Genomic DNA, 16,543 nt, shown 5'->3' on the forward strand with positions numbered 1-16,543 from the left:
CTAACAATGCATTAAGAGTAGCCACACCATGTAATGTGGGTCAATTGCTAAAATAAAGTACTAACCAAAAAATGTTTTAACTTGAAGTTGAACCACCCCCATAGGTAAGAGTGTCATCATAACCCTTACTTCTCAAAAAGTTAAGAATATTCTTTTGGATCTCTTCTTGCTTAGCTCGTGCCTCTTGGTGCTTAGCTCACTCCTCTTGGTCCCTAGCTCTTGCCTCTTTGAGCTCAATTATCTCATTTTCTAGCCGTTGGATGTATTCCACCAAGGAATTAGATGAGGCGGTGGTACTATAGAAGAGGAAGGTCACATGCTAAGTCCTTTTACAATACTGGACTTCTTCTCAAAAACCAAGTCTGTATTTAATGTTTTCGTTACCAAGTTGAAATCTCCTTATAGCTCAAACTGATCTTGTAAAATGAAGTGTATATGTATTATAAAAATATTATTATATGAATTTAATATGCTTAGTGACAACAAAGACGAGTTAGACGTTATTAATGTAAATTTACCGGAATATTTTGAAGCACCACATCTCTAGTAGCAACATCAACATTTTTCCAATTTTTCACGTTGTATGGATGGCTTAATCTGCCATCGGGTGTCTTACCCATTGTCATCCAACTTTTATCCATGTTTGACTACAATTACAAGATGAATGCTACTTTAGTAAAATAAGGACAACTCATGTATAATGTATTCTAGCATCTAAGTTTATAAGCTACTTAGATAAAGTTCTATCTCATTCATGAATGCACAAGTTTATATTAATACTTAAACAAATATACATTGCACACACAAATATACACTCCCAATATGAATTTAAACCACCTTATAACACCATGTAAGCCACGAGCTTACTCTAACCAACCCACCACAAAACCAATCACAAACATTACAACTATAATGCTTGCAAGTATTGACATCAAGTAAAATACTATTCATCACATCTAATCAAGCATAGTCATTCACATTTGCAAGAAATTAAAAACACTCCCAATATTAGTTTAAACTACCTTATAACACCATGTAAACCACCCGCTTGCTCCAACACAACCTACCACAAATCCAATTTCCAATATCACAAGGATAGAGTTTTACAAGTGTTTAAATCAAATAAAATATTATTCATCACATCTAATCAACAATACTCATTCCCATTTACAAGAAATGAAAAATACTCACAATATGTATTTAAACCACCTTATAACACTATGCAAACCACCCGCTTGCTCCAACACAACAACCCACCACAAAACCAATCACAAACATCACAACTATAATGCTTACAAGTATTGACATCAAGTAAAATATTATTCATCACATCTAATCAAGCATAATCATTCACATTTGCAAGAAATGAAAAACACTCTCAATGTTAGTTTAAACCACCTTATAACACCATGCAAGCCACCCGCTTGGTCCAACACAACAACCCACCACAAAACTAATTTCCAACATCACAAGTATAGAGTTTTACAAGTATTTAAATTAAATAAAATACTATTCATCACATCTAATCAACAATACTCATTCACATTTGCAAGAATTGAAAACACTCTCAATACTTATTTAAACCACCTTATAACACCATGCAACCCACCTGCTTACCCCATCACATTCCAATATCACAGGTATAGAGTTTTACAAATATTTAAATCAAATAAAATACTATTCATCACATCTAATCAACAATACTCATTCACATTAGCAAGAATTGAAAAACATTCTCAATATTATTTAAACCACCTTATAACACCATGCAAGCTACCCACTTGCTCCAGCACAACAATCCATTACAAGACCAATTTCCAACATCACAAATATAGAGTTTTACAAGTATTTAAATCAAATAAAATACTATTCATCACATCTAATCAATAATATTCATTTACATTTGCAAGAATTGAAAAACGCTCTCAATATGTATTTAAACTACCTTATAATACCATGCAAGCCACCCGGTTGCTCCAACACAACATACCACCACAAATCCAGTTTCCAACATCACAAGTATAGAGTTTTATAAGGTTTTTAACTAAAATTTACTTATTTTGGTCAAGCTAAGCTTACAACTTTCAGAAAAAATCCAAAGTTATTGCAAACAATGTGTATTTAGCTTGCAAAAGAGAAGTTAAATTTATAAGTACTTCAGTATTGAAAATGATCCTCTCATAAATTACTACACAAACTCATAGCTTATACATGTAATACAGCAGTCATCCAAATTCCTCATCCTACAAGAATATGACACCAACATGCTCAGTTGAACTAAACTTAGATAAACCAAATTTATTACCATTCAACTTCTTCAACTATAATTTCAACATCCAACCCCTGTAGCCAAGTCCAACCCAGATTTCAAACAAACCCACCTCCCCAATTTCACAAACTACATATATATATATATATATATAAATTAATAACTAAATTCACTTTTCAAATTCCTTTTATCACAGAACAATGGAGAAAAAAATATAAACAAACCAAAATAAAAATGAGAAAAATAAACAAACCAAAAAAATATAAATAAATCAAAATAAAAAATGGAAAAAAAAAGCAACAGAGGCAAACCTTGAAAAAATCGGGCAAAGTGAAATAAAAAAAAAGATCATACATACAAGCAAACGTAATAGGATGTTGAAGATTATAACAAGTGGGTATCTAAAATATGTTAAAAAAAATGAAAATCAAACAAACAAAGAGGACAAAGATGTAAGTAGGAATGCGATATTGAAGAACAAGGGAAGAACTTACAGAGAAGTGGGAATGCAAAGGGTCACCGGTAGGGAATGCGAATGGTCGCTGGTTGGAGGTGAAGGATCGACGAAGAGGAAGAGTCGTTGAACGAGATCGACGGTGAGATCGATGGCGAGATGGACGGCAAAAAGGATGGCGAGATCGATGGCGACGAAATGGAGATATCGGCGAAGGAATAGAGCTTATCGGCGACAGAATGGAGCTTACCAGCGATGGAATAGAGCTTATCGGAGACGGAATGGAGATATTGGACGGAATAGAGCTTATCGGCGACGCTTGGCTTTGGCGTCGGTGGCTTATTGGTGATGGTTGGCTTCGGCATCGGTTGGCTTATCGGCTTTAGACGGTTGGAGCCTTGTGTGACGATGAAGATGGTGTGGGTGTTTAGACTTTTGGGAGTGAAATGAAATGAGGAGAAAGTGATATAAAAGGTTATTTATAATCAGGCCTTTAGTGACACAATATTTCTGTGGCTATTGCTTCCTCTTCGTCGTAAAAGGTATTAGGCTTTTAAGTTTTTAGTGACAAAGGTCAATTTCGTCACTAAAGAACCTAGATTTTGTATAGATTTTTAGAGACGAAATTCATATTTCGTTGCTATAGCATACTTTTAGTCACGAAATATGATTTCATCACTAAAACAATGAAGTGTAAAACTATTATTATTTTTAGTGATGACTATTTTTCATCGCTAATTCTTCCTTATAGCGGCAAAAGGATTTTTGTCACTAATACTATCCATAGCAATACCTACAGTGGCAAAATCTTTTGTCACTAAAAATTTCAACTTTTAGCGATAAAATATTTCATTGCTATAGATTAATTAAGCTTGCGCCAAAGTTTCCCTCCGCCGGCGCCCCTTTTTTAGATCACAATAGCGATGAAAATTATTTTTCATCACTAAATGTTTTAATTTTTTTTTTCATTATTAGCGACGAAATTCATATTTCGTTGCTAAAGCTGTATTTTTAGCGACGAAAAATATTTCCTCACTAATTTTCGTTACTAAAAATATATTTTGTTGTAGTGTGCAAGTCAGCACAATATTTAAATAAAATTATTATTTTTATTTAAATAAAATTATTTGTATTTAGTCCAAATTTTATCTCTCTAATAAGTTCAACTTAAACTCAAACTCATCATTTTTTTTAAACAAAATTATTTTTGTTTAATCCAAACTTAATAAGGAGTGAAACTCCATCTCTCTAACAAGTCCAACTTAAACTCAAACTCATCATTTTTTTTAAACAAAATTATTTTTGTTTAATCCAAACTTAACGAGGAGTGAAACTCTATCTCTTTAACAAGTCTAACTTAAACTCAAACTCAAACGTTGATATTATTATTATTATTATTATTATTATTATTATTATTATTATCATCTCTTTACTTCACTAACATGATATTTTATGATAGGGTGCATACTTATAGCCATGGATTATTCTTTTGAATGTAACCCAATTTTTTCTTATATTTGTCTATTTTTTAGTCACACACACACACACACACACACATATATATATAGTGTTTTGTTTCAATAATTTCTAAATTGTGTATCATTTGATTCTTTACTAGTTTTTGGTCTTTTAGAAGTTTTAATATCTAATTTTTTAAGTTTTTTTTTTCTTTTCAGTATCTGAAATTGTTTGACAATTTTTTTGTAAGCTATTACAAGTTCAAGCAATGACTTCTTCATCAAATTGTAACACAAATTTAAGTCATACAAGAGCAAATCATGTAATGGTGTAGTTTCTTGATCAATTTAAGATTTTATAAAATTATTTTAGTCTACCTCACAAATAAGTAGGCTCCTGTGCATAGCATGAGTTAGCGACTAGTTATTATAATAATTATAACACTTACCAAACTGTTGAGGATTACTAGTAATCAAAGATGTCGAAAAAGACTAGCTTTGCATCAGAATGCTTGCTTTGAAGGGAGGCTATTCCTGCTTTTAGAAGATTATTGTACATTTGTGCTCCTACGTTTGTGGTCATTGAACAAGATCTTGCAACTCTTCATGATGGCTCGCATCCAAGTGCTACAGTATTAAGAACACGAAATCGCCGAGCCCCCAGTGCATACAATTGCCTCACAAATTTATATTTGATTTGGTTAGCAGGTTAGGTGCTTGGTGCTCTTTGTTACTTCTTAGAAAAATAGATTTTTAATGAAGTGCATGGCATATACTTTATTAAAAAGGTGGTTACAAGATCACAAATTATTACACAATTTTTTGTCACTACTCTCCACATGAACATACCATTTTTTTTTTCATAACTCACACTCTGCCATATTACACCTATAGCAAAAAAAATGTATAACAGTTTGTAGTTCTAGGTTTTTTATTTTCTAAAAAGTTACTTAGGGCCTTCATTAGTCATAAGGAAAAAAATTTACCAAATTTTTTAAGAGATAATAATTATACTTACCAAACTGCTAAGGATTACTACGATATTATCTATAGGGGTAAAGATGTCGAAAAAGACCAGCTTTGCATCGGAATGCTTGCTTTGAAGGGAGGTTATTCCTGCTTTTAGCAGATTATAGTACGATTGTGTAAAGTTTTAGATCCCTGTAAACTAGATTGTTTAACCTAATTAATTAATCTAGTGTATACTTAGGTTTATTATTTAGATCTAGGTTAAAACACTAATAATCATATCTGTTAGGACATATGTGATTCATGTTAGGAACATATGTCAACATTTTATGTAATTGGCTAATCCTTTGACAAAATGCACTTTACTTGTATTTAGGTAGATTTAGGATATGTTTAATACTTCAAGAAACAAGGTTTCAAGTTCAAGTGTTAAAACCATGCAAGTCTGTCCAAGAATCAAGTAAGAAAGTTCTAGATTTTAAATCTCGACAGCTAGTACCTATCGAGGTTTAAAAGCTGCTGAAACCCGTGGCTCGACAGTTATTTCGATAGATGGCTATCTATTAAGATTTATGAAACTCAGTTTTTAAGAGCCGTTTTTTCATTCAATCCATGAGTATGTGTTAAGGCTTTCTTTTCTCACAACTCCAAACATATATAAGGATTATTTTGAGGGCTGTCAAAGTGACACAAGTTGCACGAGTATTGAGCAATGTCCTGTTCATGCAAATTGTGACCAGAGACAGAATTTGCCCTAGTTCTTCTTTCTTTTGAAGAAGCTGTTGTGTTTATACACCGTAGGGTTTTGTGACCAAGGAACTTCATGATCTTCATCGTGTGATGAACTTAAGGACTTTGCAGCCAACATCCTTCTTAAGTTGGTGATCAAGTTGCGTACTGGGATCTGCGCATCTTTTGGTTAGTCACGTATTGAGAGCCATACAATACAAGGAGAGATTGTCACTATAGAACAAGTCCAATTGGGTATTGGGGTAAGGGCACTGTAGGTTGGTATAAAGTATTGCGACTCTTTTACTTGTAACCGCTTATTTTGATAATAGTGAATTCTCAGGAGTGGTGACCTTAAAATCACCCGGTGGAATTTTTGTCGTATAGGCTTTCCCTATTCGTAAACAAATCACTATGTCATTTAATTTTCGCTGCATATTTAGTTATTTGGTGATTTGTTTGTGTTACCACACTCATTGAATGTAATTGAACCTAATTAATTCACTTGGCTAATTAATTGGTTAATTCATTACAAGGGGTCAATACATCTTGGCCTATCAATATCATGTAAAGTAGCGGAAATTATAAAGAACACAAAGATCTGATGACCTAGGAAAACCAAACCGGTAAAAAATCTAGGGAGGATTTAACCTATTGCTACCTTGAGTAGAAAACTTGCTACCTCGAGTAGAAAACTTACTACCACGACCCCATGATAGCTCTGAGTCCATAGACTATTTCTTTCTTTAATCCATAGCAACCACAAGTTCTTCTACTTGTGACTTTCTTTAAGCAACAACTGAAACAACCATCAAGTTCTTGATAGTTCAAAGTGTGTGTATGAAGGTAAACACCTCTTAGATCTCATAAAAGATTCAACACACAACACATCAAAGACTTTAGAGAGCTTTTGGGTACAAAACCCGAGATCTACAAAAGAGGCACGCTCTTTTCACTCTCAAAAGCCTTTTTAAAAATGTGCTTAGGGTTTCCTTTTTATACTAGAAGAAGTAGACTTGAAACCCTAATCCTTAATATACTTGAACTGTTGTTTGGGCTTAATTAAAATTCTGCATACCTGTATTTCGATCAGTCGAGCCTGTTCTTCGATCGATTGAACCAGGAAAATTCTGAATTCTTCTTTATGCAGCTTGCTTGTTCTTGAATTTTGACTTGAATCACCTTGAGCATTGTCTAATAATACTTATAGACTCTAAGATCTATATCTAGACAAGTTTGTATTCACGATTTGTCAATTGTTTGAAACTTTTAGAACCTAACAGTTTGTGCTCCTACGTTTGCTGTCATTGAACAAGATCATGCAACTCTTCTTGATGGCTCACATCCAAGTGCTACAGTACTAAGAACATCAAATCGTCGAGCCCCCAGTGCATACGATTGCTTCACAAATTTATATTTGATACGGTTAGCGAGTTAGGTGCTTGGTGCTCTTTGTTACTTCTTAGAAAAATAGATTTTTAATGAAGTGCATGGCATATACTTTGTTAAAAAGGTGGTTACAAGATCATAAATTATTACACAATCTTTTTCACAACTCTCCACATGAACATACCATTTTTTTTTTCATGGCTCACACTCTGCTGTATTACACTTATAGCAAAAAAATTGTATAATAGTTTGCGGTTCTAGGTTTTTTATTTTCTAAGAAGTTACTTAGGGCCTTCATAAATCATAAGTCATAAGGAAAGAAATTTACCTCCAAAAAAGTGGTAGACCATGTAACCAATTGAGCACAATATGCAGGAAAAGTATACTGTAATTTCCTCGCACCACTCGTGTATGATACTCCTATGTCATTTTTTCCTACTGACATTAGAACAAGGCTGTTGGCTATATTGGCTTTTGCTTTCTCTTCACCAGCAACCTCTGTTAGCTTCGCTATGTAATCCTTGAAGTATTGTAACTGTTGGGACATTGCCACAACTCCCTGATTCCAACAAAACAATTAAATTGCAAGAAAGCCTAGAATTTTGAAAGCACAGTAAATTATGTGTAATTATTAGATTTAGGAAAATATTAATTCGGCTCTTCTAATTAGATTTTTTGTTGTCTCGTGATTTGGGTATTGGATCCCATCACCTAAAACATGGTGCGGCAGAAGTTGAAATACCATCCTCTAGATTAATTGAAAACCAACAAATGTCGTAATTTCTATACAATATGAATAAAAGAGAGAGGGGGGAGGGGGCATCATATCCCTTGCTTTGGGGTTCTACTAGGTAACAATTTAGTTTAATGACTTTCAATTTTTATACATCACCGCCTAATTTTGGACTAAAATAAAATTATTAGGGTTTTGTTCAAATTCTATTTTGCATGTTTTGATCGAACATATTACCTCCTTGGGATTCCATCCAATAACAATTTCGTACCATGATTATTTTAATTGTTATATTTTGATCCCTAAAGTTTAGATTAAAATGAAATTGATAGAAGTACTTTTGACAAAATCCAAACTATTTGATTTTAGCCCAAACCTTAATGAGGTCAAATTTAACAACTCAAAGTTTTTTTAATAAATAAAGATAGAAAATAGTTACCAGTGTACTAGATGTTAACAGGTTAATTCCTGAGCCACCGGAAGCAAAGCCTACATTTTTTAGGAGATCTTTACTTTGAAGATCTGGTTTAAGATATGCTGGCACAATATCTTTAATTCCCAATGCCTCCGCTGAAAGGAATATAAAATGGATGAATAACCACAACAATTTGGTCTTATTTTCAAATTAAAACTTAAAGTTTTGAGTGCATTACTTTCACCCCTATAGTTTAAATATTATTGTAATTTAGATTTTTTTTTGAAAGTCTCTTTCAACTAAAATAACAGAAACCTACATAAACTATACCTAGAATATTTTGGACACTAAACTCAAAAGCAGAACTAGAAACTTTCTATACATAGTATATAAAACATGGATCATGAATGATGTTAGAGTTATATTTTTATGTAGTTGGCATATCCTTTGACAAAATGCACTTTACTTTTATTTGGGTAGTTCTAGCTTCTAAGTGAATTCTTGAATATCATAAAGTATGTCTCTTAAGGAAAACAAGTGGTATTATTGAAAACATGAGACTACACAAAGAAATAAGTAAGAAAAGCTGAAAATAGTGGACCCTGATATAAGCTCAACACAAGCTCGATTTATTGAGATTTAATGAACCTCAATACCTTTCGACACTACTCAATCTATTGAGCTTTACAAATCTAGAATTTTCATCTATTTTTCAGCCCATGATGAGTTGGACTTTTAGGGTTTCATTCACTAAACTTCTAGGGGATATAAAATGTTTATTTTAAAGTCGTTAGCATACACAAAGATTCAATTAAGGAATCTATAAATTTATTGTGAAGCTACTACATTCTTATGCGCCTTAGGATTTCATGACCAAGTGCTTCCTTTTATACAAGTGTATTGAGGACTTGATGTAGATTGGTTAAGGGAGAATAAAATATTTTAGGCGTAAATGCACTTTTAGTCCCTACATTTTGACCCTATTTCTATTTTGGTCCCTACATTTTCATTTCACCACTTTTAGTCCCTAAATCAATTAACACGTGTTATTTTAGTCTCTACCGTCACTCAACTAACAGAAAATGCTGATGTGACTAACGGAGGGATTAAAATATTATTAAAAATCCACCGTGGCACTCATTACCCATGCCACGTCATATTATAATTCAAAAAAAAATTAATTTCTCAATTTTAACAAAAGAAAAATGTATACATCAGTTTAGATATGTGTTCATCTTCAACAAAAATACTAAAGAACACGAACACAAACTCAGATTTTAGACATAAGAACACATGCTCGGATTTTCTCACATTTTCTTGCCCTTTCTTGTCAACCAAACATAAGAACACAAACACAAACACAAACCAATCTCCAGCAAGAACACAAACGCAAAACCAGCAGCAGATCTCAGATTTTCTCAAACCAAAAAACCCAGATTTTCTCAAACCAAAAAGCCCAGATATACAAAATCACGGCTCAAGCCCAAATTTTCTCATCTTTCTGAGTAACCAACATAAAGTCAATTTAAACCAAACACAAACCCATCTCCAGCAAGAACACAAACATAAATCCAATAGCAGGTCTAGAGCAAACCCACAAATATCAAACCTAGAAAACAAAGTAACCCATAGATTTCAAAACTAAAAATTCAAAACAAACAAAGACCATTAGAGCAAGATCCCTTCAAACCCAACCGATCCTTGCAACTTCCCAATACAAACAAACCCATAAGAAACTGAGAACCCAAACCCATATAAAACTAAAACCATAACCGAAGATCTGAGATTTTGAACATGAGAATTCGAGTCTTCAAGTGGAGGTGTCGAAGTCTTCGATTTAGGCATGGTTGGCTGCCTTCACTGGTCCACAAAGCTCCATTGTTGAAGTGAGCCCGAGTTTGAGATTTGATATAGACGAAGTCCCATTCTTAAGCACTCAATCAGTTAAGGAAAAGAGAAAGATCAAAGACCCATAAATCCATAAACCTGAACCAACCACCAAAAAACAAACTCAGAAAACTAAAATTCCATAAATGAAAATCGGCTTTTGTGGGAGAGAGAGAGAGAGAGAGAGAGAGAGAGAGAGAACATATGAATGTTCTTTGGGAAGAACTTATTCTTCCAAAAAATCCAATTAAAAACTTGCATGTGGCATCCAACCCATCTATTAATGCTTGGAAATTGGGAATTGGGAGATATACAAACGCATGGCAGCCATGTATTTAAATATTTTTATTTATTTTGGGTGTGTTAATATTGATTAATATTGTGGTTGTAAATCGGTTTGGTATTTTGTTCATATTTGGGTATTTTGAGTTTGTTAACATTTGGGTATGTGATGGGCTAATTGATGATATTGAATTGGGTTTGTGTTCTTGTTCAAGTTAAATTAGATCTTAATTCATGTTACGTTTAATTTTTAATTCTGTTTTTTATTTTGTTAAATTGAGAAATTATTATTTTAACTCATATTTTTTCTTTTGTTAAAATTGAGAAATTAATTTTTTTTTTAAATTATAATATGACGTGGCATGGGTAATAAGTGTCACGGTAGATTTCTAATAATATTTTAATCCCCCCATTAGTCACGTTAGCATTTTCTGTTAGTTGAGTAACGGTAGGGACTAAAATAACACGCTTTAATTGGTTTAGGGACTAAAAGTGGTGAAATGAAAATGTAGGGACCAAAATAGAAATATGGTTAAAATGTAGGGACTAAAAGTGCATTTACGCCAATATTTTAATATTTTGTGTTGTTTTCTCTTTCCTAGTGGAATCATGATTTATTTTCTTTTACAAGTTCAATTAAAATCATTTTCCTAGTTGAATTAGGATTTTAATTTTTTTTCTTTTCCTAGTTAAGTTGGTTTTCCTTTCTCAAGTAGAAGTAGGTTTATTATTTATTTTTCTAAATGGAGTAGGAGAAATTCTATTCCTATAAATACTCTTTATAGAGAGGTTGATTAATGTTATGTGTTTATTAATAAAAGTTTGTTAGAGATGTTTTCTCTATTATTTTGCCTACTAGCCTAATTTTCTTGTAAAACTTAGGTTTCGTGGAAGAGTTGTAGTAATTGTGTATTGCAGATTCTGCTTCTACACTCCTATGCAGCATCAGTTGGTATTAGAGCAAGGCTAGGTTCCTACCATGGCACAAAGAGAAGCACGTGGGGGAAGACTTGTTGCCATAGATGACGTGTATGAACGCGATGAGGTTGCACGTGATGCACAATTAAAGGCATTCTTTCATTGAACAGAAGAGTGGTTTGATGCACTTTCAAAGCAGCTCACCACCTTAGTTGTTGGAAATCGACCTCAAAACAGCCTTCCAAATCCATGTTATGTGCAGGAGGAAGAGGAGGAGGAGGAGGAGGATCTCGATATCAAGGAGGAGGACTGTGATATCAAAGAGGTCGATGAATACATTGAAAGAGTTTGTGCAATAAATTGGGATTCTCCACCAATTTATGATAACTATCCTGAAGATTTTAGTCAAGAAGACAAGATTGAGCTTGATAAAAATAAAGTCATATACATACGAGGTGAGCCCATAACTCACACCATTGATGAGACTTCCGACGTTCAAAAACAAAAGGTTATTGATTTTACTGATTACAATCATAGGTTGGTACAATTGGTTTGTTTGGTAGTAGATGAGTTCTCAATTGATGAAAAAAGTTTCAATCTACTAAAGCTTGAACTTGAATGCATTCAACACTATGATTTCATTAGGGTTGATGAGCTCCTCTCAAATTTTTTTGGTAATACAATTAAAATTAATTTGGAAAGATTAATGGAAAGTGTTATTGATCCCTTTTAGGAGGATTTTATTGAACAAGAATTGATAGAGGTCAACAATAAGCATGAACACGTGATTTTAAGTAATCTTTGTGGAGGAGGCAATATGAAGTTTATGGATGTGTGCATGGATTCTTTTTTAGTACTTACTTCATATATCCCACTGTGGCAAAAGAGGTCAAGAATAAAAATTCGTACATCAAGATTTATTATGAGTGAGAAAAGATTGATAAGTAGCATATTAAATCGTCTTGTCTTGCACAAAAGAATATGATGGAGAGGATTATTCAGGGTTCCAATTGATCGTGGAAGATTGCCACAAAACTTGAGGACGAGTTTTCCCCAAACCCAAGAGAATGATGCAGATTGGTTAAGGGAAAATAAAATATTTTAATATTTTAAGTTGTTATCTCTTTCCTAGTGGAATTAGGATTTATTTGCTTTTACAAGTTCAATTAAAATCCTTTTCCTAGTTGAATTAGGATTATAATTGTTTTTCTTTTCCTAGTTAAGTTGGTTTTCCTTTCTCAAGTAAAAGTTGGTTTATTATTTCTTTTTATAAATGGAGTGGGAGAAATTCTATTCCCATAATAACTCTTTATAGAGAGGTTGATTAATGTTATATGTTTATTAATAAAAGTTTGTTTGAGATGTTTTCTCTATTATTTTGCCTACTAGCCTAGTTTTCTTATAGAACTTAGGTTTTGTGGAAGAGTTATAGTAATTGTGTGTTACAGATTTTGCTTCTACACGCCTACACTACATTAGGAACTTTGTATCCAACAATAAGCTTCAAGTTGCTGGGAGTTAGACATGCATTGAGATCCATGCAAAAGGAAGAAGTCTCAACAAAATCAAGACCAATTAGAGATTGGCTTAAGGATTCAACTCTAGGTTAATACTTTCGGGTAGGCCAGGTTTAAGGTAAGATTCATTGTACTTATAATCTCTTGATTTTGATTAGTGATTCTTTTGAGTGGTGACCTACAAATTATCCAGTAGGGTTTTTGCCTTGTGAGAGGTTTTTCCCATTAGTCAACAAAATCACCGTGTCAATTTATCAACTTGGGTAATTGAATTAATTAATTACTCAATGGTATTTTTGCCTTACGCCTCAACAACTTTACATGTAATTTAACCTAATTAATCAATTTTGATAATTGAATTAATTAACTGGGGTCAATATATAATCCAACACATTAGAGAGAGAGAGAGAAAGAGAGGAAATGTTGTTTGGTAAGTAAAAGAGTTTATGATATTATACTTATCAAGTCTGTGGGGATTTTCCCATTGCAAAATCTTCCCGTTGCAACTTTTCCCAAAAAGTCTCTTCCATATGGAGGGTAATTACACTTACCTGAAGGTAGATTGTTATTCATGCATGTGTCAAGGATTGAATCTCCAAATGAGAAAATCGCCGAAAATGTTATATTTACTTGAGCTCCTGTGGTGTAGAAAAATAGACAAGCACAAGCTTGAAGAATGAAAAGTATAAATAAAGTTGCAGAAGCCATTTTTACAAACTCTGAGTGTTTAGTTTTTCTAGTGATGAATGCTTTAGTTTCTCATGGCCTAACTGAAGTCTGAACTGTGTATTTATACTCTCATAGATAGTGTCATGACCCAAACCTGTACTTCAAAATTTAGAGCATGACTGGCATGTTAATATCAAGTTTACCTCAATACTAACACAAACCAACCTAAACTGAAGGTTCTTATCAAGAAATGTGTCTTGTATTTCTGCTTATTTTCTTGCATAAAAGCCATAATATACAAAAATGATGAATACCTTGAAACTTCATTTCATTTGAACTTTGTAAGATTACCACTTGGCTGAAACTTGAGGTATTCGTGTAAATATTACATAGCTAAACGTTTAGCAAAACTCTTATTTACAAACCTAACCCCAAAGACATACAACTAGGGTTCAAAACAAACTAAGGTTCCCAATTATATCTGTGCTCAAAGGATCGAGTACATCTTGATTCCTCCAATATAACAAAAGAGCTAAACTATTATACAACAAACAACTATACATTCTAACAAACGAGAATCACGGAATCCTTGCCACCTCTAATACTCTCGCTCCTTCCAAGAAGGAACCTATGCACTGAAATATAATAGGGTGAGCTACGAAGCCTAGGAAGGTTTTAAGCTACATGGACCTTTAATAAGAATGCATGTAAATCAAATATTTTATGGATATTCAGATAGGTGAACATCTTTTCATGCATAGTATTTTATACTATTCATAATAACAACTTACACATTTTTCATAGAGAAATAATTGTTCTCCTTTTCCCTTATCAGATTAATACTACAAAATCTTTCAGACTAAATTCCTTTCATTTCTTATAAAGTCACTAAACTTTATATTAACTCTTCAAAATCATAGAAAATATTAATTTCCTTCATAAACTTCTTCTCATAAAATATTATGACTTTTAACATAAACTTATACTTTGATTAAAAAGACGCACCTCCATCCTCAATAATACTTTGATTGAGCGCGGACATATTGCCATCCTCAATAATAATTTGATTGAAAAACTCACGAATATATATCTTTACTTAAATCATGTTTATATGTAGTATCTCTAATTAAAAGGTTTTAATGCATAATAAATTTTCTAAATAGTCCTTATACTTATCAAACGCACATGTCACATATTCCTTACCTGAAAACAGAAGACGCGAGAGATTTGTACAAGAGGAGCTCAAGCGTCCATGTTCTCATTCTCGTCACCTAAATGAAAAACCAAAACTTATTACTAACAACACTTCCTAAATATATAAACTTATACCTAAAACACAACCTAACTCTTAAACTCAAGAAAATCTTAATTCCCATCACATAAAGTTTCCCCAAAAACAAGATACATTCATCAAACACATTATGTACCAAAACATAGAGAAACCAAGGCATAAAAATTCAGCTATGATCTAGACATAGCAAAAGATAAGAAAATTAAATTATGGCTCAAAACATTCATCCTAACTTTAGAATTAAATCCACAAAGTCAGAGTTATCCTTCACTATTTACTGCTCATTACAGCAACAAATGCCTCATTTGTAAAATACATATAGGCTATCTAAACACATCAAATCTTCATGAAATTTTACAAAGCCACTCCTCTGGATGTTTAGTAAATAAAATATGAATTTTAGAGTCAAATCATAAAGCAATGATTTATTAAAAATCATACAAGACAACATGATCAAATCTGTCTTGATAGAAATTCATGCAACTTAGAAATTAAACCATTGTTTTTATATTAATCCAAATGCTGTGAGACCACTTCCATTACAACTATATGTGTCTTAGGATTCATAAAAACTACTCCTAGCATCCTAATTCACAGAAAATGATTTAATACAAATTTTGCTTGTTGTAAACATCAAATTTGGCACAGTGACAGTTTCAGCATATGTTCTTACAAAATCGTCAACTAGTAGCAATTGGCCTTCATTTCATTTGGGCATTTTTATTCCTATACTATACATATTAAAATACCTTAATAAGCATCCAATTGACCATAATATCATCAATCTTTCAAATTACTAAAACAGAATCACAAGTTCAACTTCTAAAATCAGATTAGAGAATAAAGAACTGAAACTAAAGCAAACCATTACACCATTAAAATACTCATAACAGAAAAATAAACATATATACTTACCAAAAACTGAAGCTAAGCTTTAGTAAGAGTTTAATTTTCTTCTTAAAGAGAGATATCTATGATTTTCGGTGAAAGAAAAGGAGGGCTATTGTGAGATGGTGCTGCCGTGTAAGAGCAAAAGGAAATGAACAAAAAGAGCAAAAAAAGATGAACCAAGAAACTGTTCTGGAGCAGCAAAGAAGATAAGAGAAATGGACTTTGGGGTGGGGCACTTGTAATGCTAAGGGAAAAGGATTGGTGAGTCACCCTTTAAACTTTTAAGTATTTACTTTCCCCCCCTTATAAGCTTATATTCTAGAAAGGCCCAAACAACAATATAACTTTACATATATGTTTTATAATTTCTTTCCATAACAGTAAAAGAGCATATATGTTTTATAATATCACAATATCAAAGCTTTATGCACTTAAAGTAATTAAGATAATACTAAGTATATAAACCCATAAAATTAATAATGTAATTAGGTTGGGATGTTACAGATAGAATAGTGAAGAAGATAATGGTTAGACATTGAACCTACAAGAGTGAAAGAAATTTTACATTAAAATCTGATTTTAACTTCTACTAATTAATGGTGGTCAACCATATTAAATCATTTCTTTAAAAGCATTAATGCATTAAATTAACTAAATATTCCCTAAATTTGTT

General features: G+C 32.6%; 1 long non-coding RNA gene across 1 annotated transcript; it reads right to left on the bottom strand.

Annotated features, from left to right (window-relative positions):
• Positions 1-14,162: 14,162 nt before the first annotated feature.
• On the bottom strand, positions 14,163-16,007 carry LOC142627110 (uncharacterized). The gene is made up of 3 exons (XR_012842767.1): positions 15,895-16,007; positions 14,892-14,959; positions 14,163-14,323 (listed from the first exon to the last, which is right to left on the bottom strand). It is a non-coding gene; the product is annotated as an uncharacterized LOC142627110 (long non-coding RNA).
• Between the last annotated feature and the right edge of the window lie 536 nt (positions 16,008-16,543).

Source organism: Castanea sativa, chromosome 3, assembly GCF_040712315.1.
Source record: "Castanea sativa cultivar Marrone di Chiusa Pesio chromosome 3, ASM4071231v1".
In the NCBI taxonomy this organism is placed as follows: Eukaryota; Viridiplantae; Streptophyta; class Magnoliopsida; order Fagales; family Fagaceae; genus Castanea; species Castanea sativa.